This window comes from Schistocerca nitens, chromosome 1, assembly GCF_023898315.1.
Source record: "Schistocerca nitens isolate TAMUIC-IGC-003100 chromosome 1, iqSchNite1.1, whole genome shotgun sequence".
Taxonomy (NCBI): Eukaryota; Metazoa; Arthropoda; class Insecta; order Orthoptera; family Acrididae; genus Schistocerca; species Schistocerca nitens.
The window spans coordinates 139,659,968-139,682,477 of record NC_064614.1 but is presented as its reverse complement, the minus strand read 5'-3'; positions in this window follow the sequence as shown (position 1 = coordinate 139,682,477).

Below are 22,510 nucleotides of genomic sequence, written 5' to 3'. Positions count from 1 at the left end.
AAAATAAACAGAAAAATTATTATTCTCCAATGCAACACGACAGAAATCTGTGTAGTGGGTTCTGGAGTACGGAGTGCTACGTAGGCGCAGATGGAGTACAGGACGCAAGAGACTGGAGAGGCGGTTGTTTGTGAGAGCCAGGAGAGGCGGCTCCGCCCCCTTCCACCGGCCCAGCCGCCCCCCCAGAAGCCGCGGTGTTTACCCCAGAGCGGACGCGGCGCTGTTTGTAAACAGCGCACCGGCTTCCCGCCGCCGACTCCGCCGCTGCCGCTGCTGGATTTCCACCCACACCCGCCGCTCTCTCACCAGCGGTGGGCCATTAACTTCTGCCTCCACTGTGGACGACACCCCCCGGGCTGCCTGAGAACAGTGGACGTCGTCTGGCAAACGTTTTACACCATGTTTTGCAACCACACCTCTTGTTTCTCACTGTAGTTTAAAACACAGACGGGTGGTTTATCCCTCCCGGGAATCAAGAATCCGACATTGTAGCGGCAACATATCGGCCACAGGATATCAAGAGTTTCGCGAATGTTTCAGTTTTTAGTTTGTAGTCGGATAACAAATGAGAAAAAAATTATTTTCGTGTTTCGTAATTAGGAATTAATACTTTCCGTATATTTTCCCCTTTACTTGTAATGTCAAACCTTAATTCTCGCCAATTTCCATGAGTCTAGGTCAGTAGTAAGTACACTACAGGTTTTTGTGAGTAACTATCCGAGTACGAAAATATCTGGCGTAACTCACCGTATCTTTTGACTACGTTGACTTAGAAGCTTACACTGATTACACTGCCAAGGGTCCGTAGACCTTAATATGTGACATAAATTCCAAATTGATACGTGTACCCCTTCTTGAGGGAAAGGGGTCTTAGGTTGGTTTGTTGATTTGAGGCGTGGGGGAAACAGCGAGGTCTTCGGTCCTATCGGATTAGGGAAGGATGGAGAAGGAAGTCGGCCGTGCTCTTTCAAAGGAACCATCCCGGTATTTGTCTGAAGCGATTTACAGAAGTCACGGAAAACCTAAATCAGGATGGCCGGACGCGGTTCTGAGCCGTCGTCCTCCCGAATGCGAGTTCAGTGTGCTAACCACTGTGCAATCTCCCTCGTAAAAGTGGTCCTACCAGACGAACAGACAGACCGACAGACAAAAAAAATGACAAAAATATATTTTTACATGCGGATCGTTACAAATTCAGAGTTTTGTGATTTTTTCCTTTACCTGTTCTGTGAAACCTTGCTTGATGTTAAATTTCATGAGTGTAGTTCAAGGGGAAGTGGCTCTCAGATTTTGATGGATAGTCTGCGAGTATCAAAATACACTCCTGGAAATTGAAATAAGAACACCGTGAATTCATTGTCCCAGGAAGGGGAAACTTTATTGACACATTCCTGGGGTCAGATACATCACATGATCACACTGACAGAACCACAAGCACATAGACACAGGCAACAGAGCATGCACAATGTCGGCACTAGTACAGTGTATATCCACCTTTCGCAGCAATGCAGGCTACTATTCTCCCATGGAGACGATCGTAGAGATGCTGGATGTAGTCCTGTGGAACGGCTTGCCATGCCATTTCCACCTGGCGCCTCAGTTGGACCAGCGTTCGTGCTGGACGTGCAGACCGCGTGAGACGACGCTTCATCCAGTCCCAAACATGCTCAATGGGGGACAGATCCGGAGATCTTGCTGGCCAGGGTAGTTGACTTACACCTTCTAGAGCACGTTGGGTGGCACGGGATACATGCGGACGTGCATTGTCCTGTTGGAACAGCAAGTTCCCTTGCCGGTCTAGGAATGGTAGAACGATGGGTTCGATGACGGTTTGGATGTACCGTGCACTATCACCAGTGGTGTACGGCCAGTGTAGGAGATCGCTCCCCACACCATGATGCCGGGTGTTGGCCCTGTGTGCCTCGGTCGTATGCAGTCCTGATTGTGGCGCTCACCTGCACGGCGCCAAACACGCATACGACCATCATTGGCACCAAAGCAGAAGCGACTCTCATCGCTGAAGACGACACGTCTCCATTCGTCCCTCCATTCACGCCTGTCGCGACACCACTGGAGGCGGGCTGCACGATGTTGGGGCGTGAGCGGAAGACGGCCTAACGGTGTGCGGGACCGTAGCCCAGCTTCATGGAGACGGTTGCGAATGGTCCTCGCCGATACCCCAGGAGCAACAGTGTCCCTAATTTGCTGGGAAGTGGCGGTGCGGTCCCCTACGGCACTGCGTAGGATCCTACGGTCTTGGCGTGCATCCGTGCGTCGCTGCGGTCCGGTCCCAGGTCGACGGGCACGTGCACCTTCCGCCGACCACTGGCGACAACATCGATGTACTGTGGAGACCTCACGCCCCACGTGTTGAGCAATTCGGCGGTACGTCCACCCGGCCTCCCGCATGCCCACTATACGCCCTCGCTCAAAGTCCGTCAACTGCACATACGGTTCACGTCCACGCTGTCGCGGCATGCTACCAGTGTTAAAGACTGCGATGGAGCTCCGTATGCCACGGCAAACTGGCTGACACTGACGGCGGCGGTGCACAAATGCTGCGCAGCTAGCGCCATTCGACGGCCAACACCGCGGTTCCTGGTGTGTCCGCTGTGCCGTGCGTGTGATCATTGCTTGTACAGCCCTCTCGCAGTGTCCGGAGCAAGTATGGTGGGTCTGACACACCGGTGTCAATGTGTTCTTTTTTCCATTTCCAGGAATGTATGTGACATAAATGGCCGTATGTTTTGATTACACTGAATTAGAATTTTCAATTTTTTTACGGTTCTAAGGGACCATGTGACATAAATTTCAACTTGATACGCCTTAGCGTTCCTGACAAAAACTGTTTTTAACAGACAGACAACAAACTGATCCTATAAAGGTTTCGTTTCTACCGATTTTTACGCGGAGAAGTTCCTCGAAAAATCGTAAAACAACTCACAAGTATGTCGTACTAACAAATGGAAATGCACCTGATGATGGAGGTTTAAACCTCTGAAACGCTTGTGAAGACAGATACACAGTGACTGGTGACTGTAAACTTGTTGGCTCCGAGCACTATGGGACTTAACTTATGAGGTCATCCGTCCCCTAGAACGTAGAACTACTTAAACGTAACTAACCTAAGGACATCACACACATCCACGCCCGAGGCAGGATTCGAACCTGCGACCGTAGCGGTCGCGCGTTTCCAGACTGTAGCGCCTCGAACCGCTCGGCCACATCGGCCGGCTGTAAACTTGTTGTTTCATTCGATCTGCAAGAGCAGTAATCTCTTAATAAGCAGACTGGAGAAATAAAACGATTAAATAGTTAATTTTACGCTGTGAAAATTCAAAAAAATTGTGAGGTAAAATTTACACCAACGTCAATTTTAGTATTCTTACGTGCACGAGTAAGCCGGTGAGGTATGGGACCGAGACGATATTGCACAAAACCGCGCGGTGAGCATGCGCTGTAGCTTAGGTGGATTTTGCAGGCGAACATCAGGCTGTTCCCGGGCTTGAGAGGCTACAAGTGTTCGTCTCGACTTCCTATACACGAGAGTGGTACGTTGTAAACGATTACGTTTACGCCCTGTACTGCGTGGTTTTCAGTGGAGCATCCGGAAACAGCGGCCCACTACGGTAGGTTTCTCCTTGCGACAGGTCGTACAGTCTCCCACTAGACATCGAGCAGGAGAATCGTGTGGGAGTGGGAGTGAGCATTTTAGGGCCGTCTGGGACAAGTAGCAGCATGAGCATCAACACGTCTCTGGAGACCCGCGAGCACTATTATCAGCAACAAAACCAGAACCATCGTAATGCGCGCCTAGCAGTCTGAGCTAACGTCTCATACAGGACGCTATTTTTAACACTCAAGTCTCCTCTTCAAACAAATTATTCCTGACAACGTTGCGAACACAGTATGCAAACAGGTATATACCTTGTGACAGGTGGTAAATTTATCACGGGGAAAGAGATGGGCGTAATTCCAAGGCTTAGCAGCGACCAGAGGGGATAACTTACAAGAGAGAGAGCCCCCCGCCCCCACGTGACGTAATAGCGCCACGCAGAGACGCGTAACGGTTACGGAACGCCCACGGGAGCTGCTTTTATAACGACAACACGGAAACTAGAGCGGGCGCGCCCTGAACAGAAGATTACCGTCCCAGATTCAGATGCCTACACTGGACTTTCCGATGCGTAAACGATGAAGAAGCTGCAGTGCTTAACACAGAGTAATTATGAAGTCCCCCTCGTACAGGCAAACGGCCAAATATAAGGTAACGAATGACACAGTACGTGCAAGGTAAACGCACAAAGATTCTTTTTGAAAGTGGTTCTGTGGGAATGTACATGTGGTGTGGATGACGAAATGAAATACAATCTCTCCCATCAACTAGCCGAAAATCAAAGTTCGAAACTGTTCACAGCTTCTATACCAGCTCGGAGCCCACACGTGCTACTGCATGGATAGATTTACTCACACATTACACAGCAGAAACACTTTAATGGGCCCCGTAAATGTGGTTGGACTTACAAGTCTGGCTACACTTCGTCTATGGACCGCCGACTCACATTCGTCGTAATGCATCCAACGTAATATAAATGCAGGCAGGATTTGGTATGCAGAAGTCACGTTCGCACTCAAGTATTTTTTAAAGTTTCACAAATTCTAGTTTCTTTCCAATAAGAACATAGAAAAAGAGAAAGCCACAGTTCACAATAAATTAATTTCAGAGCCTGGCCGAGCTTCTTAAGATCTTGAGAGGCGGTTGAATAAACCACGATTAATGGGATGAGTTATCTTCATGAAACCGTTAAAGTTCCACAGTACATCAAACTATACTTCCACAAAGGCTACACACTGAAACGTTACAGCTGCGGCTTGTATCACACGCAATACAAAAGGAACAAATTCATCAGATGTCGAGAAACATCTATGTCCGAAAGTGGAAACTCTGAATAATTCACGTACGCCAACTAGCTGCTATTTGACCAATCACCGGACGTAACTTTCTCCAAAGACAGGTTACAACGGCGTCCGAACCTCGACTCCCCCCTCCCACCCCCAAATTTCCGCTGTTTGCCCAGGAAGCATCGGTCAAGCACCACTGAAATCAGTTATGCTACTGAACATGAAAATTGCTGAAATTCTTAATTTAAAGCTTTTATACACATACGAAACATTAAATAACACGGAAATTTTGTACAAATGGTTCAAATGGCTCTGAGCACTATGGGACTTAACTGCTGTGGTCATCGGTCCCCTAGAACTTAGAACTACTTAAACCTAACTAACCTAAGGACATCACACGCATCCATGCCCGAGGTAGGATTCGAACCTGCGACCGTAGTGGTCGCACGGTTCCAGACTGTAGCGCCTAGAACCGCTCGTCCACTCCGGCCGGCGGAACTTTTGTGACAAAAATTGTGCTATAATCAATTTTCTTTTATCTACCATAGTTTATTTGTAAGCAATTTCTGTAGTCTTCCTCCTTTTTCAGATTTACAAGTGTAAATATTGACAAACAACTGAAATTAAACATTAAATAATTTCCTATATGTCTAAAATTTACAGTGCTGCTGCCATTTTTAATGTTTATCTGTCTATTTAGTAAGAAAAGCTGTTTTTAACTGTGCGAAATCGACTTTTCGGCCTGTCATTTAAGTATGTGAGTAATTTCAGTAAATCTACTTTCACAGTCCGATACAGTTCTACGAGACGTATCCGCAAAAATTTGGAAATTTGTGGTAAGGTCTTATGGGAGCAAACTGCTGAGGTCATCGGTCCCTAAGCCTACACACTACTTAATCTAACTTAAACTAATTTACACTATGGGCAACACACACACCCGTACTCGAGGGAGGACTCCCGTATTCGAGGGAAGACTCGAACCTCCGAGGGGGAGCCGCACGGACCGTGACAAGGTGCCTTCAGACCGCGCGGCTACTCCGCGGCACGTATCCGTAAGACACCTCGTTTGTCGCAATCGGATACAGTGTTGCCGAGATATTCTCTTTTACAGTTCAGGAAATATTTGTAGCATTTACCTTACAATAACTTTTAAACTATGTCTGTGAAATGTTTCACTGACATTTTCATGGCACTTATACCACAGCCTTACTCTTCACTCTCTCAACTCCGATATGACGCGAAATTAAAACAAGTGTGAATATCAGAAAGGCTGCATGCTTAGATAGAACGCGAAAGTACTGATTTTTTCCCCTCATATCCGCCATGGCTGCTGAGATAATTATCGTGTGAACCAGCTTTCCCTGTCCTTGTACAAGAGTCCCGAGCAATGTATTTACTGCGAAACTGCGTACTTGACTTGTGATGTTGCAAAATAGGCAATACATCTCGCGTCTGATTATAATTTTTTTTCTCACCTTCACAGTTGTTACAGCTTCTAGGCCGTTTAAGAAATTGAGTACAAAATACAAAAAAATCACGTTGTATCCAAAGGGGATTACGGTAAATGGACGCCTGTTCAACGAATTCTGCTATTATCATGATTCCCCAAATAAAGTCACATGGCGCTGTTGGCCGGTAAGACCCCATGCGTTAGGGTCCACCGCCTAGTTGGAAAGGCAGTTCTTTCGCCGTGCACAGTGAGTGACCTTATCCTTGCGGATATGTGAGAGGTGAGTCGCACGTGTAAAATGTTCAAATGTGTGTGAAATCTAATGGGACTTAACTGCTAAGGTAATCAGTCCCTAAGCTTACACACTACGTAACCTAAATTATCCTAAGGACAAACACACACACACACACACACACACACACACCAATGCCCGAGGGAGTACGCGAACCTCCGCCGGGACCAGCCGCACAGTCCACGACTGCAGCGCCCATGACCGCTCGGCTAATCCCGCGCGGCTCGCACGTGTATCTGTAGAAGATAGGTCAGTTAAATATGCGCGTGTAAAGCGCAGTGTTACGTCTGTGTTGAATGATTATAATGTTGACAGTAGGGAGAGGACGAAAGTCAGGGCCGGAACAGAACACACTGCTCTCGAAGAGTGCCTGCGAGCTTAACATCTCTCTGCAGTCTCTGCAGAGTCTCGTGAAGTGAGGGCATGTGACTGTGTTGAGGGTGATCCGCCCGTCGGATAGATATGTTAAGCTCGGAGGCACTCTTCGAGAGCAGTGTGTTCTGTGCCGGCACTGACTTTCGTCCTTTCCCTACTGTCATCGGAATTTAACCGAGGGCACTGTGGTAAAGACATGTCATCAAGGACTTTACGTTACCACCTCTCCTGCCGTTGCCCGCCAAATACCGACAGTGAAAATTTCACCCTCCACCAAGATTCGGACGACTCAACGTAGTATCCACCCAAATGCTTTTGAGGGAATGCCTCTTAACACTTTTTTATTAGGTCGCTTTCTGCCTGTCAGCCTTTCTGTTCGGTACAAATTTTGCAGTCGATTTTAAACTAACTTCGTCATGAGCTACAGACTTGAAATTTTAAACATAGCTCAGAACTGTATGGCCTTGCAGTATTAACTAGTTTCGTTGGCTGGTGTGAGGCGGGGGGAGGGGGGGGTTACTTCATGCACCACCGTCACTTTCCCCTTTTCCTTTTTCAGTTGCAGATGGTTCGCAGAAAGAGCGGTTGTTGATAAGGCTCCGCGTAATGTCGAGTCTCTTACCTTCACCATATTTCGCGAGATATGCGTAAGAGGAAACAATATAATGGTGGCCGTGCGGTTAAAGGCGCTGCAGTCTGGAACCGCAAGACCGCTACGGTCGCCGGTTCGAATCCTGCCTCGGGCATGGATGTTTGTGATGTCCTTAGGTTAGTTAGGTTTAACTAGTTCTAAGTTCTAGGGGACTAATAACCTCGGCAGTTGAGTCCCATAGTGCTCAGAGCCATTTGAACCAATATAATGGTTGACTCAAGTGAATAGAAACTGAAATTTACCACGTGTGTCTGTTGTAACCTCCTGTCGGTGTTTATAATCCATTAAAAATGTCGCATACACAAGAAACTAAAAAGAGGAAGATAAATTTTTAAATAAAAATAAATTTTTAAATAACACGTTTTTACATCTCACTAAAAAGTATAAAATAGCTTATCCGCCCCTCATTCTGACTCCTAACCCCATACAGATATTTCTGAGAAATTGTGATTGTGAATTTTTAATAGCTATGAAAATATGCATTTGTAAGTTTTATAACGAAAACCATGAAGCATTTGCAATACATAACTGATACGTGAGTAATAGTTCACCTACTAACTATTATCTACTGCATGCGACCAAGTTTCTCGTTATAAATCTTACAAACATCTTTATAGCAATTAAAAATCCACAATCACAAATTTTCAGAAAATATGCATGGGTCTAGGAGAAATTATTGTATACAATTTAGTCCGATGTAAAAAAAATGTTATATTAAAAAATTATTTTCATTTAAATAATTATTTTCTTATATTAACAGGACAGGAAATTTCTTTCGTGATATTTTTCCCACTAATTTGTAACGCGACATTAAAGAGAATGGTCCCAGTCCCCATCCGAAGAAACATTTTGTTAAGCGAAAGAAAGAGAAAAGTGTTGTAAGAAGAAACAAACATATGTTTTCACGAACTTTCCAAGTAAGAACTTAGCCAGGAACAAATTAAATGTTCTACGAAACATTTGCTGGAAACAGTCTTGTATTTGCCTAGGCCGTGAAAAAATACGAGGGGCGTAATAAAATTGGTGCCATATTACTTCGAACTCTGAACCACTAGCTAGATCCTGGGAACGGCTTTATCGTTTCGATGTAGTGAAGATCTCGTTGGATCTTCTGGGCTACCTTAAGGTTGGACCGGCATTTTGGTTTCTCAGTGTAACCCATAGAGCTTTCGCGGGCAGAACAGCATCTGGCGGAACCACCAAGACTGCCATTTCCCGTACCAGAAAACAAAGAGAGAGGGAGTGAAATAAAATTAATCCAGAAAATCCGATTACAGATTCATGTTGCTGACGAGGTGAGTTTATTCGTACCAAACACGTACTTATCAATTGCCTGATTAAAAGCTACCTACTTAAAATTAATCAAATTGAGTGTGAAAACTCATTTTCTTCTCCGCCCAACAAACACCATCGAAGTGATGCCCGTACGGCTAATCACCGGCTGGAGGGGGCTAAATATTTCCCCAATTCAGCACTCAGTCCCACCCCCCCCCCCCCCCCCACCTCACTCAGTTTCTGACCGGTTTGATGCCGTCAGCCGCGAATTCCTCTCCTGTGCAAACCTCTTCATTTCAGAGCAGTACTTGCAACCTACATCCTCAATTATTTGCTGGAGGCATTCCAATCTCTGTCTCCCTCTACAGTTCTTATCCGCTTCAACTCCCTCTAGTACCATGGAACTTATTCACTGGGGTCGTAACAGATGTCCTACCGTCCTGTTCCTTCTTCTTGTCAGTGTTTTCCACACATTCCTCTGCCCGCCGATTCTGCGAAAAGCTTCCTCATCGCTTACCTTATCTGTCCATCTAATTTTCAACTTTCCTCTGTAGCACCACTTCCCAAATGCTTCGACTTTCTTCTGTTTCGGTTTTCCCACAGTCCATGTTTCACTGCCGGACAATACTGTGCTTCACGAGTACACTCTCAGAAATTTCTTCCTCAAATTGAGGCTTATGTTTGATACTAGCAGACACCTTTTCGCCACGAATGTCTGTTTCTCAGTGCTGTCTCCTTGCTCCATCCGTCATCGGTTATTTTCCTGCTTAGGTATCAGAATTCCTTAACTTCATCTACTTCGTGATCATCAATACTGGTCTTAAGCTGCTAGCTATTATCATTTCTGCCACTTCTTAGTACTTTTGTCTTTATTCGACTTACTCTGAATCTATATTCTGTACTTATTACATTGTTCACTGTATTCAACACATTCTGCAATTCTTCTTCATTTTCACTAAGGATAGCAATGTCATCAGCGAATCTTATTATGGAATCCTTTCACCTTGAATTTTAATCGCTCTCTTGGATCCTGTTAAATCCGCTATTGTTTCCACTCTTATTGTTCCTTTTTTTCTTCTACATATTGTATATCAACTGTCTTTTCCTATAATCTACCCCTATTTTTCGAACATCTTGCACTATTTTACATCGTCGAACGCTTTCTCCAGGTCGACAAATCCTATGTACGTGTCTTGATTTTTCTTTAGTCTTGCTCCCATTATTAACCGCTACGTCAGAACAGCCTCTCTCGTCCCTTTACCTTTCCTAAAGCCAAACTGATCGTCATCTAGCGCATCCTCAATTTTCTTTTCCATTCTTCTGTATATTATTCTTGTAAGCAACTTGGATGCATGAGCTGTTAAGTTGTTGTGCGGTAATTCTCGCACTTGTTAGCTCTTGCCGTCTTGGGAATTGTGTGGATGATGCTTTTCTGAAAGTCAGATGGTATGTCGCCAGACTCACACATTCTACGTGAATAGTCGTTTTGTTGCCACTTCCCCCAATGATTTTAGAAATTCTGATAGAATGTTATCCATCCCTTCTGCCTTTTTTTGATCTCAAGTCCTCCGAATCTCTCTTAAATTCTGATTCTAATACAGGACCCCTATCTCTTCTAAATCAACTCCTGTTTCTTGTTCTATCAAATCAGACAAATCGTCCCCCTCCTAAAGCTCTTCAATGTACTCTTTCCACCTATCCATTTGACAGCGGACTTTCCACTGCTCTCTTAATGTTACCACCCTTGCTTTTAATTCACCGAAGGTTAATTTCACTTTCCTATATGCTGAGTCAGACCTTTCAACAATCATTTCTTTTCAGAATGAGATTTTCACTCTGCAGCGGAGTGTGCGCTGATATGAAACTTCCTGGCAGATTAAAACTGTGTGCCGAGCCGAGACTCGAATTCGGGACCTTTGCATTTCGCGGGCAAGTGCTCTACCATCTGAGCACAGTTGGTAGAGCACTTGCCCGCGAAAGGCAAAGATCCCGAGTTCGAGTCTCGGCCCGGCACACAGTTTTCATCTGCCAGGAAGTTTCATATCAGCGCACACTCCGCTGCAGAGTGAAAATCACATTCTGGAAACATCCCCCAGGCTGTGGCTAAGCCATTCCCCGCAATATCCTTTCTTTCAGGAGTGCTAGTTCTGCAAGTTTCGCAGGAGAGCTTCTGTAAAGTTTGGAAGGTAGGAGACGAGGTACTGGCAGAAGTAAAGCTGTGAGGACGGGGCGTGAGTCGTGCTTGGGCAGCTCAGTTGGTAGAGCACTTGAACTCGGGACCTTTGCCTTTCGCGGGCGAGTCTCGGCGCGGCACACAGTTTTAATCTGCCAGGAAGTTTCATTTCTTTTCAGATTGTTTCACATTTTTCATGTAACCATTTCGTCTCGGCTTCCCTGCACTGATTCTTTATTTCATTGTTAAGTGTTTTGTATTTTCGGATTCTTAAATTTCCCCGAATATTTTTTTAGTTCCTTCTTTCATCAATGAACTGATATATTTCTTCTGTTATCCACACTTTTTTCGCATTTACCTTCTCTGATAATATTCCGTTGAAATTTGACGTCATTCTGACCAATAGTGTTATTTTCTCAGCGGTTTGAAAGTTTAACTTCAATTATAATCACCCTGTATGTTGACGAATGTCCCTGTTGGAGAACGATAAGCAGGTGATTTTCTACTTTTCTTAGGGCTGTTCTTATTTTCCCAATAAATCTTCAGTCTTCTCAAAGGATATTTGCAGGCCAACCTTCTCTGCACATTCTTTGAGCGTTGTTTTACTGCTGTTTCTTCGCTGTCGGTTAGAATCGCCAAGTCATCTGCAAACGCTAAGTATGGAACGTTCAGTTTTCCTTGGCCGGTTCCTAGTTCCATTTCCCATTTTTTCATTACTTTGTGTAAAACTATGTTGAATAATAGTGGCGAGATCCCAAGTCCTTGTATTACTGCTGTTCGAACTAAGAATGGTTGCAAAAGTTCATCTATGAATTTGATTTGGTTTCTGTTCTGACAGTGTTTCTTCGATTAGTTTCCGAGTTTTGGTGTCTAGTCCACGTTCTTATATATATATATATATATATATATATATATATATATATATATATATATATATATACGCACTTTCGATTTCATTGTCCTTACTGAGCTTGTTGCTGTATTTCTCATGTCTGATACCTGCCCTACAGCACGAAGGCAGCTTGTCAAATCTGTCTGTATTGTGAGTGGGCAAATGCAATTATGTGACAGGGCTAACTCAAGTTATGTTCCTTGTGGTGTTCAATCCACTTTCATGTTTAACTGCAGTGAAGGCCTTTTACCTGTCCTTTTTATTAATTATATCATCGATTCTGCAACAAACCCCTACAGGCAAGTGCTGAAGACATATGCCGACGTGGACAGATCAGTGATTCTCTCGTTCTGTGATAGGAAAGAAAATGATAGGGCATTCATCATTCTTTTAATCTCAGTCGCCAATGACGTGACAACAGCCACCATCACCGTAACACATCGTTACGACCAAGTAATAAAAACTTCCAGTCGCCACGGAAACTTTTATCATTACTTGGTGAAAAGCCTTGTTAGTGCTTGGCTGGAGTTAGCAGCCAGTGGGTTGTTATTAGCCGTAGAAGGGGCTGAACTTAATCAGTAGTATAGTAAGTACATCTATTTACATGTCAACAGTGTGACTGGAGTAGGAAATAATTACTGTTAGTTAGCTGAACTCAGCTTTGGCAAAACTAGTTAGTTGAAATGATTCAAATTTATCAGGAAATTATTCCGACTAACGTAATTTCCGAAATTCTGGTCTAGTCTTATACTTTGAATTACAGAATGACAGCTTTATCTTGTGGCACATCTCTCACTGACACATATCATAGTTAAAAAGCAAATAAAGAAAGAAAGAAAGAAAGAAAGAAAGAAAAGGCATATCCAGGAGCAGATACAGATTTAGGTCGCATTTTAGTAGAGGTGAAGAATAAGCTAAAGTTTAAGAGAATAGTCACGAAGGATTAATGTGCAAAGAAATGGGATACGGAAGTAGTAAGGAATGACGAGATAAGCTTGAAGTTCTCTAAGGCTATAGATACAGCAATAAGGAATAGCTCAGTAGGCAGTTCAGTTGAAGAGGAATGGACATCTCTAAAACGGGCAGCCAGAGCTGCAGAAGAAAAATAGTTACAAAATGTAGCAATAGATGATGCTGTAAGCTTTATAACTTAATAGTGGTTGACTACAAATGACAAATGAATCACACAATGCCTAAGGTGTACGTTTGACGTTAAACTAACGGTACTGCTCAATGTACATGGGTGTACAGGCATGATACTGTTAGGTACGTAAGCCCATCCATCACGGCAAGGTCATACCACATCGGATGGGAAAAATCGCTTTTTAATTGTCCTGAGGCCAAAAACCTCATAAAAAGCATCAATCAAAATAAAATTCGATTATTAATTTCCGTGTGACTGGCGCAAAACAGGTTCAATGTGCTGTCCACCGTTTTCTGCAACAAGTTAAAGTCGAGAAACTGCATGTTCCACAACTGATCGAAGTGTTTCCGGGGTCACGATCAGAATGTGTTGCGCACTGCGTGCCTTCAATGCAGCTGAGTTTGCAATCGGAACACTGAAAACAATATCTTTCAGACAGCCCCACAGCGAAACGTCACACGGTTTAAGATCAGGTGATCGGGACGGCCAGTCTGTAGGGAAATAGCGACTGATAATTTTAATATTTCCGACGTGACGCATCAGCAGCTGCTTAACTGGATTTGCAATGTGCGGGGGTGCCCCATCTTGCAGATCTTGGAGAGCTGGAATGACGTGGTTGCGCAAAAGACACTCATATCGCTTACCAATGACTGAAACAGGACTGGAAGCCCCTGTCTTATCGAAAAAAACATGGCCCTATGATAAATGATGCCGTAAGCCTCTACCACACAGTGATCTTTTCAGGATGGAGTCGTACTGGTTGATTTGCGTGTGGATTTTCCGTTGCCCGTTTTCAACAGTTCTGTGTATTGACATATCCTGTCAGGTGGAAGTGGGCTTCATCTGTCTACAAAATCTTCCACGACCAATCATTGTCCACTTCAATGCGAGCAAGAAATTCTAAAGCAAAGGTCTCTCTCGCTGGCAGCTCGACAGGAAGCAACTCGTGCATATGGGTAATTTTGAAGGGATAGTAAAGAAGGATATTTCGTAGGATTTTACGCACCTTACTCGCGGGTATGTCCAATCTCCGTGCACTACACGTTTGCACACCACCACTCGTCTCCTCCTGCGCTGCTTCCACTGACGCCGAATCAATCCTTCCTCTACCTGGTTGCACACCAAAAGAATCCATCTTTTCGAATTTCAGAATCATTTTCTCCAGACCCACAGCAGTCGCCATCCAACGAACGACTGTTTTCAAACCCTTCAGTTTCCTGAACTTCTGCAGAGCGATGCGTGGACAGTCATCAATCTTGTAATACAGCTATACAAGCAGAGCGGGATCCTGCATTGAGACGGTCATGGCGAACGTCGGAGACGCGCAAGGAGAAAAGCCGTGTACCCGGGCTATTTATACTATCTTCAATGGGTCGTGCGCATGACATAGACACGTACAGAGCAATCTATTGATCAATTTTCACACTATTAGTTTTCTTCTGCCATACGATTTCCCCCTTCTCCGATAATATTCCGTTGCAAGTGGACGTCATTCTGACCAGTGGTGTTATTACGTCAGCGGTTTGAAAGTTTAATTATAATCACCCTGTATATGTCCGCCCCCGGTAGCTCAGTGGTCAGCGCGACAGAATGTCAATCCAAAGGGCCCGGGTTCGATTCCCGGCTGGAAATGGACGTGGAACAATTATGGGCAAATTTTAAACACATTGTAAATCACGCATTGGAGAAGTATGTGCCGAAAAAGTGGGTTACGGACGGCAAAGACCCCCCGTGGTTTAACAGCGCAATTCGGAGAATGTTCAGGAAGCAAAGACAGTTGCACTCGCGGTACAAGAAAGATCGGGAGAATGAGGACAGGCAAAAGTTAATAGATTCGTGCTGCTGTAAAAAGAGCGATGCGCGAAGCATTCAACCACTACCACCGTCATACCTTAGCATAAGATCTTGCTGAAAACCCAAGGAAATTCTGGTCTTACGTAAAATCGTTAAGCGGGTGGAAGGTTTCCATCCAGTCACTCACTGATCAGTCTGGCCTGGCAACGGAAGACGTCAAAACGAAAGCTGAAATTTTAAATTTAGCATTTGAGAAATCTTTCACGCAGGAGGATCGTACAAACATACCGCCGTTTGAGTCTCGTACAGATTCCCGTATGGAGGACATAGTAATAGACATCCCTGGGATTGTGAAGCAGCTGAATGGGTTGAAAATAAGTAAATCGCCAGGTCCTGATGGGATTCCAATTCGGTTTTACAGAGAGTACTCCACTGCATTGGCTCCTTACTTAGCTTGCATTTATCGCGAATCTCTTGCCCAACGTAAAGTCCCGAGGGACTGGAAAAAAGCGCAGGTGACGCCTGTATATAAGAAGGGTAGAAGGACGGATCCTCAAAATTACTGACCAATATCCTTAACATCGGTTTGTTGCAGGATTCTGGAACATATTCTCAGTTCGAATATAAGGAATTTCCTTGAGAGAGATAAGTCGCTGTCCGTGCATCAGCACGGCTTTAGAAAGCATCGCTCCTGGGAAACGCAACTCGCCCTTTTTTCACATGATATCTTGCGAACCATGGATGAAGGGTATCAGACGGACGCCATATTCCTTGACTTCCGGAAAGCGTTTGACTCAGTGCCCCACTGCAGACTCCTAACTAAGGTACGAGCATATCGGATTGATTCCCAAATATGTGAGTGGCTCGAAGACTTCTTAAGTAATAGAACCCAGTACGTTGTCCTCGATGGTGAGTGTTCATCGGAGGTGAGGGCATAATCTGGAATGCCCCAGGGAAGTGTGGTAGGTCCGCTGTTGCTTTCTATCTACATAAATGATCTTTTGGGTAGGGTGGATAGCAATGTGCGGCTGTTTGCTGATGATGCTGTGGTGTACGGGAAGGTGTCGTCGTTGAGTGACTGTAGGAGGATACAAGGTGACTTGGACAGGATTTGTGATTGGTGTAAAGAATGGCAGCTAACTCTAAATATAGACAAATGTAAATTAATGCAGATGAATAGGAAAAAGAATCCCGTAATGTTTGAATACTCCATTAGTAGTGTAGCGCTTGACACAGTCACGTCGATTGAATATTTGGGCGTAACACTGCAGAGCGATACGAAGTGGGACAAGCATATAATGGCAGTTTTGGGGAAGGCGGATAGTCGTCTTCGGTTCATTGGTAGAATTTTGGGAAGATTTGGTTCTTCTGTAAAGGAGACCGCTTATAAAACATTAATGCGACCTATTCTTGAGTACTGCTCGAGCGTTTGGGATCCCTATCAGGTCGGATTGAGGGAGGACATAGAAGCAATTCAGAGGCGGGCTGCTAGAGTTGTTACTGGTAGGTTTGATCATCACGCGAGTGTTACGGAAATGCTTCAGGAACACGGGTGGGAGTCTCTGGAGGAAAGGAGGCGTTCTTTTCGCGAATCGCTACTGAGGAAATTCAGAGAACCAGCATTTGAGGCTGACTGTAGTACAATTTTACTGCCGCCAACTTATATTTCGCGGAAAGACCACAAAGATAAGGTAAGAGAGGTTAGGGCTCGCACAGAGGCATAAAGGCAGTCATTTTTCCCTCGTTCTATTTGGGAGTGGAACAGGGAGAGAAGGTGCTAGTTGTGGTACGAGGTATCCTCCGTCACGCGCCGTATGGTGGATTGCGGAGTATGCAGATGTAGATGGGTCCTAATCATCATCATTTCATCCCCATCGACGCGCAAGTCGCTGAAGTGGCGTCAAATCGACAGGCTTGCACCCGGCGAACGGTCTACCCGATGGGAGGCCGTAGTCACACGACATTTACATTTAGAGAGAGAGGGGGGGGGGGGGGGTAGGTAGGAAGGGAGGGGGGGCTACTTGCGAAACAGTAGAACCTCAAATTCAGAAAATGCACGCCAAGAGAATCGAGGAGCGTTAGCAGAAACAGGGTGGCACGCCGGAGGTTAGTGCGTTACTGCTGACCCACTTGCGGTGTTAACATCGTCAAGCAACTGCACACGACTGACGCCGGGAGTTCGTCTGACTGTGTTTTTATTACTTCAGGTCCTACTCTGCAGTATTGTTCCGTGGGAGGAGATGAGCTGCCTGCAGCGAGCATAACCAGGGCAGGAGATAGCAATGGCTCCCGTGACCTAAGACCAGCAGCACGGCTGTTCCGCTGGAGGTGTACATTGCAGGGCCTGTTTTGGGCAGCACTCCTTCGAACGCTCAGGCAATTGGTATCCGACGCGCTGGTATGCCCTCTGGACACTTTAAGTGTAACGGCTCCAACTTTTAATAAAATTCGTCATGATCAGTGATTTTAATAGAGTATTAATTGCAGAATATAAATGGAGACGAAAATCTAATAAACATGGGGGATTGGATTGCTATTGTAGGGACCGCTGGCCTTAGTAGTCTGGTCCCTTCAAACCCAGAAATCAGCCAACCAATGTTATTGTAGGGGAAGGAGTAGAAGAGGCGATTACGGGAGAATGTGACCTTCATAGAAGGAATGAGAGTGGAGAAAAACAAAATAAGTTCTTTGATTAATTTCAGCTCGTAATAGCGAATACTCCGTTCAACAAACACAGGAGCAGGAGGTATGCTTGGAAAGTGTAGGGAGATATGGGAAGATTCCAGTTAGATTACATCAATGTCAAGCAAAGTATGTCACTAACACAAATGATAATAAAGGAAAACATCTCAGGAGGCAAATAACACAACAAAAATGTTTCAATTGGCTCTGAGCACTATGGGACTTAACATATGAGGTCATCAGTCCCCTAGAACTTAGAACTACTTAAACCTAACTAACCTAAGGACATCACACACATCCATGCCAGAGGCAGGATTCGAACCTGCTACCGAACAAAACAAAATGGGACTGTATTCTGTAGGTCATTTTGTAAATCGATACTGTCTTCTAGCGTTACTACTTTCTTACAAACAAAAGCATCATCTGCTAAAAGTGTTTCCGACGCTTCCTGCTGGATCATTAAATACATTGTAAACAGTGACGATCCAACCACTCTTTCTTAGAGTACACCTTTACGTATGACATTTTGTTCCACCAAGAGCGGCGGCCGGGGTGGCCGAGCGGTTCTAGGTGCTTCAGTCAGGAACCGCGCGACCGCTACGGTCGCAGGTTCGAATCGTGCGTCGGGCATGGATGTGTGTGATGTCCTTAGGTTAGTTAGGTTTAAGTAGTTCTAAGTTCTAGGGGACTGATGACCTCAGAAGTTAAGTCCCATAGTGCTCAGAGCCATCTGAACCATCCGCTAATAGCGACGTGTTTAGTTCTGTCTGCAAGGAAGTCTTGAATCCAGTCGCGTATCTTATCCGATACACACTAAGCTCGTACTTTTTTTTCTCTAAGCGGTAATGCGGGTAGGTGTCAAATGCCTTCCTGAATTCAAGGAACAGGCCATCAACCTGAGCGCCGTTGTCTACAGCGATACGGATCTCGTGGAGGAACAGAGAGAGCCGAGTTTTCCAGGATCACTGTTTGCAGAGTCTATGTTGATTATTAAAGAGGAGATTTTCGTTCTCCAAAAACGTCATAATTGTTAAGCTTAAAACAAATTCCATAATTTTACAACAAATTGACGCCAGCGATATAGGGCTATAATTACGTCGATCTGTCCTACGGCAGGTTCCCGGGTTCGATTCCCGCCGGGGTCAGGGATTTTCTCTGCCTCGTGATGACTGGGTGTTGTGTGATGTCCTTAGGTTAGTTAGGTTTAAGTAGTTCTAAGTTCTAGGGGACTGATGACCATAAATGTTAAGTCCCATAGAGCTCAGAGCCATTTGAACCATTTGTCCTACGACGCTTCTTCAAAACGGTAATGACCTGCACTTCTCTCCAGTCTCCAGTGTCCGTTGCTCCCGTGACCTATCATAAGCTTCTGTTAGAAGGGGACTAAGTTCTTTCGTAAAGTCCCTGTATAATCTTACTGCTGTCCCATCCGGTCACGACGCCTTTCCACTAGTAAGAGACTGTAGTTCTTTTCCTATTTCGCGATAGCCTATGTGAATATCTACCATATCAGCGTCCGTGCGGTAAGTGAAAGGAGGAACCTTATTAGGCTCATAAATGGCGAAAAAGTTGCGGAGATCCGAATATAGTATTTCTGCATTCTCTCTGCCGTCTTCCGTTTCCATGCCAGTATGGTTACTAAAGAACTTGGAGCCGAGGCAGTCTGTCAGTTAAACTGGACCGTACCCTCCGGAGTTTGTAAAGCCCCCAATTTCTAGCACGGGTGCTCCATCTTCACTGCAACAGCGCTTTTTCCTCGTTAGTTGCGACACTCCATAAAAGTTTCCTTTGCTTGTTGGGCCCAGGAATTTAGCTCCGGGTGGGTGCCGAGCTGGGAGTTTCTCGGCGTCTGAGACTTGGTCTCTCTTACGTTACGTTCCTAAAGTCACTGGCGACAGTAAACTTTACTGGAATCTGTAACACTAAACACCTAAAACAGTAACAGCTTCCAAGTTGCAGGTTGGCTAACGGCTTCCTGCGGCAACAGAAGTTCTATTTTCTGTATTTCATTTAATTACTGACAGAATTTAAAAAAATTATATGTTGTCGTAATCACGTATTCGGTAGGACGTTTAATCTTACGTTAAAGGTTTAACACATTAAGTCAAATATTGAAGTTAGAAACTGTGTATACACGGTTTTTGCTTTAACTTTAGGCAATTAAATATATCGAAAACTACGCACCCTACGAAAAAAGTGTTCTAGGTGAAAAGTTAATCATTAGTAAAGGGGACATCTGTGTGAGCTAAAACTGGCCACCTCCTAACCACCCCTCTTGCGTGGGAGGGGCGGTCAACTTCACATTTTTAAATGTGAGATCCTATGTTATTACACATTCAGATACTAAGCCAAAAATATGTACAGTTAACTCAAACCATTGTTTCCAATTCGTGGTAGATGGCGCTTTAATCGGCAAATATGAAATACGTCTGTTTTCACACTTAAGAACCGTTGCATTTGACTCTACATTTCTTTTACGATGGAAACGTAAACATTTATGTTCTAGCGGTTTATAATGATGTCAAACGTTGCTTGGGTGTTGAAAACGTGATTGTATGGTACAATTCATATGGCTAGACACTGGCATTTCTGGAAAATAAGCTACTTGTATGGTAACGTAGCTTTTTGTTCCCTACGGGGTTGAGTGTGGTGACACCCCAAACAACTGGAATGCTTAGTTTCGATGGTCCTCCCAGGCCACTGGTTCGATTTCAACCAAATTTTGAACAAAAACAACAGGTGTCACAAGTTTCGGCACTGTGGGGTTTATAAGCTCCCGGATCAAATAAGAGCGCCGATACGGGGAAGAAACGTGTTTTTAGAGCCACTGGCATACAGGAAGTCCTGTACAATAGGCTTGTTGTGCGGAAGAACCCCTAGTGTTAGAAAGATGGGGAAGTAGCCTTTGCTATCCGCCTGTGGCTCTACAGAGTACGGAGTGACATAGAGCTAGGCAATAATTATTAGCCGTGCGCCTTCATTCGCATCTCTCTGTCTGATAAAAAACAACTGTTAGCATCACTTCGTAACAAAGAAACTCTCACTTACGGAAGATGGAAGGAGATAAGTGACTTCCATCACAGATCTGGGACATACCATTCGCCAGTAATATGCATTAATACTCAAAATGTATTTTGGAATGATAGATATTTTATTCCCTTTTATTTTTTAGCAATTTTACCAAAACCTCCTTCATAATATAATACATCTACATGGCAACTCTGCAAATCACGCTTAAATGCCCTCGTAATAGTTCTCTGTTATTCCACTCTCTAATAGCGCGCGGAAAAAACGAACACCTATATCTGTTCGTACGAGCTCTGATTTCCCTTATGTTATTATTATACTCGTTTCTCTCTATGTAGGTCGGCGTCAACAAAATATTTTCGCATTCGGTGGAGAAAGTTGGTGACTGAACTTTCGTGAGAAGATGCCGCCGCAAGGGGAAACGCTTCTGTTTTAATGGTGCCCACCCCAAACCCTGTATCATGTTCGTGACACTCTGTACCCTATTTCTCGATAATACAAAACGTGCTGCTCTTCTTTGAACTTTCTCGATGTGCTCCGTTAAACCTATCTGGTAAGAATCCCACACCATGCAGCAGTACTCCAAAAGAGGACAGACAAGCGTAGTGTAATGCATATTTTCATTCAATAATGTCATATGGAATACTGTTCTGGAGTAATTCATCTTTAAGAAAGGAAGTCTTCTTTGCTCGAAAACGTGCTGTGAGAACAATTTGTGGTGCTCAACCTATGGTCACCTTTTAGACAAGTTTAAAGAGTTAGGCATTTTGAATACGGCTTCATAGCATATTTATTTCCTCATGAAGTTTGTTGTAAGTAATCCACTGCAGTTCAACAGGAACAGTGATGTACATAATTACAGTACGATAAGAACAAATGATATTCATTACTTCACGTTACTTATCGCAAACAGGGGTGCACAATGTTCCGACCAAAAGTTTTTGATCACTTACACATTGATAAAAAAAGTCTGAAAACAAACTGAAAAATTTCCCTTAACAATTTCTTCTATTCCGTAGAAGAACTGCTATTACTGTAATGTGTACAAGGTTGTAGGTAGGAATTACCATTTCTTTTTAGTCTGTCCCCCTGTTGACCCTATCGTTGACTTTACTTGTGATACTTTCTGTGAACTTTGGCGGAACTCTTCATTCAATTTTCCAGCCTTCTGTTTTATATATGGCACGCATTATTTTTTGTAATAACTCAAGTATCTCTTAGGAGACCAGCTTTTAGTTAATTTAAAAATAAACAGTACAAATCACAATTCATTTTCGTTCTATTGGAAGTAATCTTGGACTGACGATGGTTACTATAACCGAAAACGGTTACCTCCAGTTTTTACAGCTGTTGTTCTACTTACACCGCTGCCATTCGAAATTTCAATTGTACGGTACTAGGAAATGAACACCCATTTACTTCATGTTATGTTTTAGATGTTGGCAACAACATTCAATAACTGATAACAACACCCAAAACTTAACATGAAGTGAAACGTCCCCTTAGAAAATTTATATACGTGACTGTGCTTAAACTGACACACAATATTTTTTTAGCGCAATGCAATCTGACTTTCAAAAATCCCTACAAAAGAATGGCCCTGACTAACATTAACCTATACCTTTCACAAATCACTTACGTCACAAAAATCTTCGTTACTCGAACTACTGCAATACAGCGAGCGCCACTACTGCCAGCTAAATAAAAGATTCAAACTACGGAAGGCACTAACTACTGATAGGCATAGTTAGCAAATGAAAGATTTTAATAGAGAACAAACAATGTATTTACCTTAATAGTGTTGAAAAATCATAATATACATAGCAGTTCATGACATCCAGTCTTACAAATT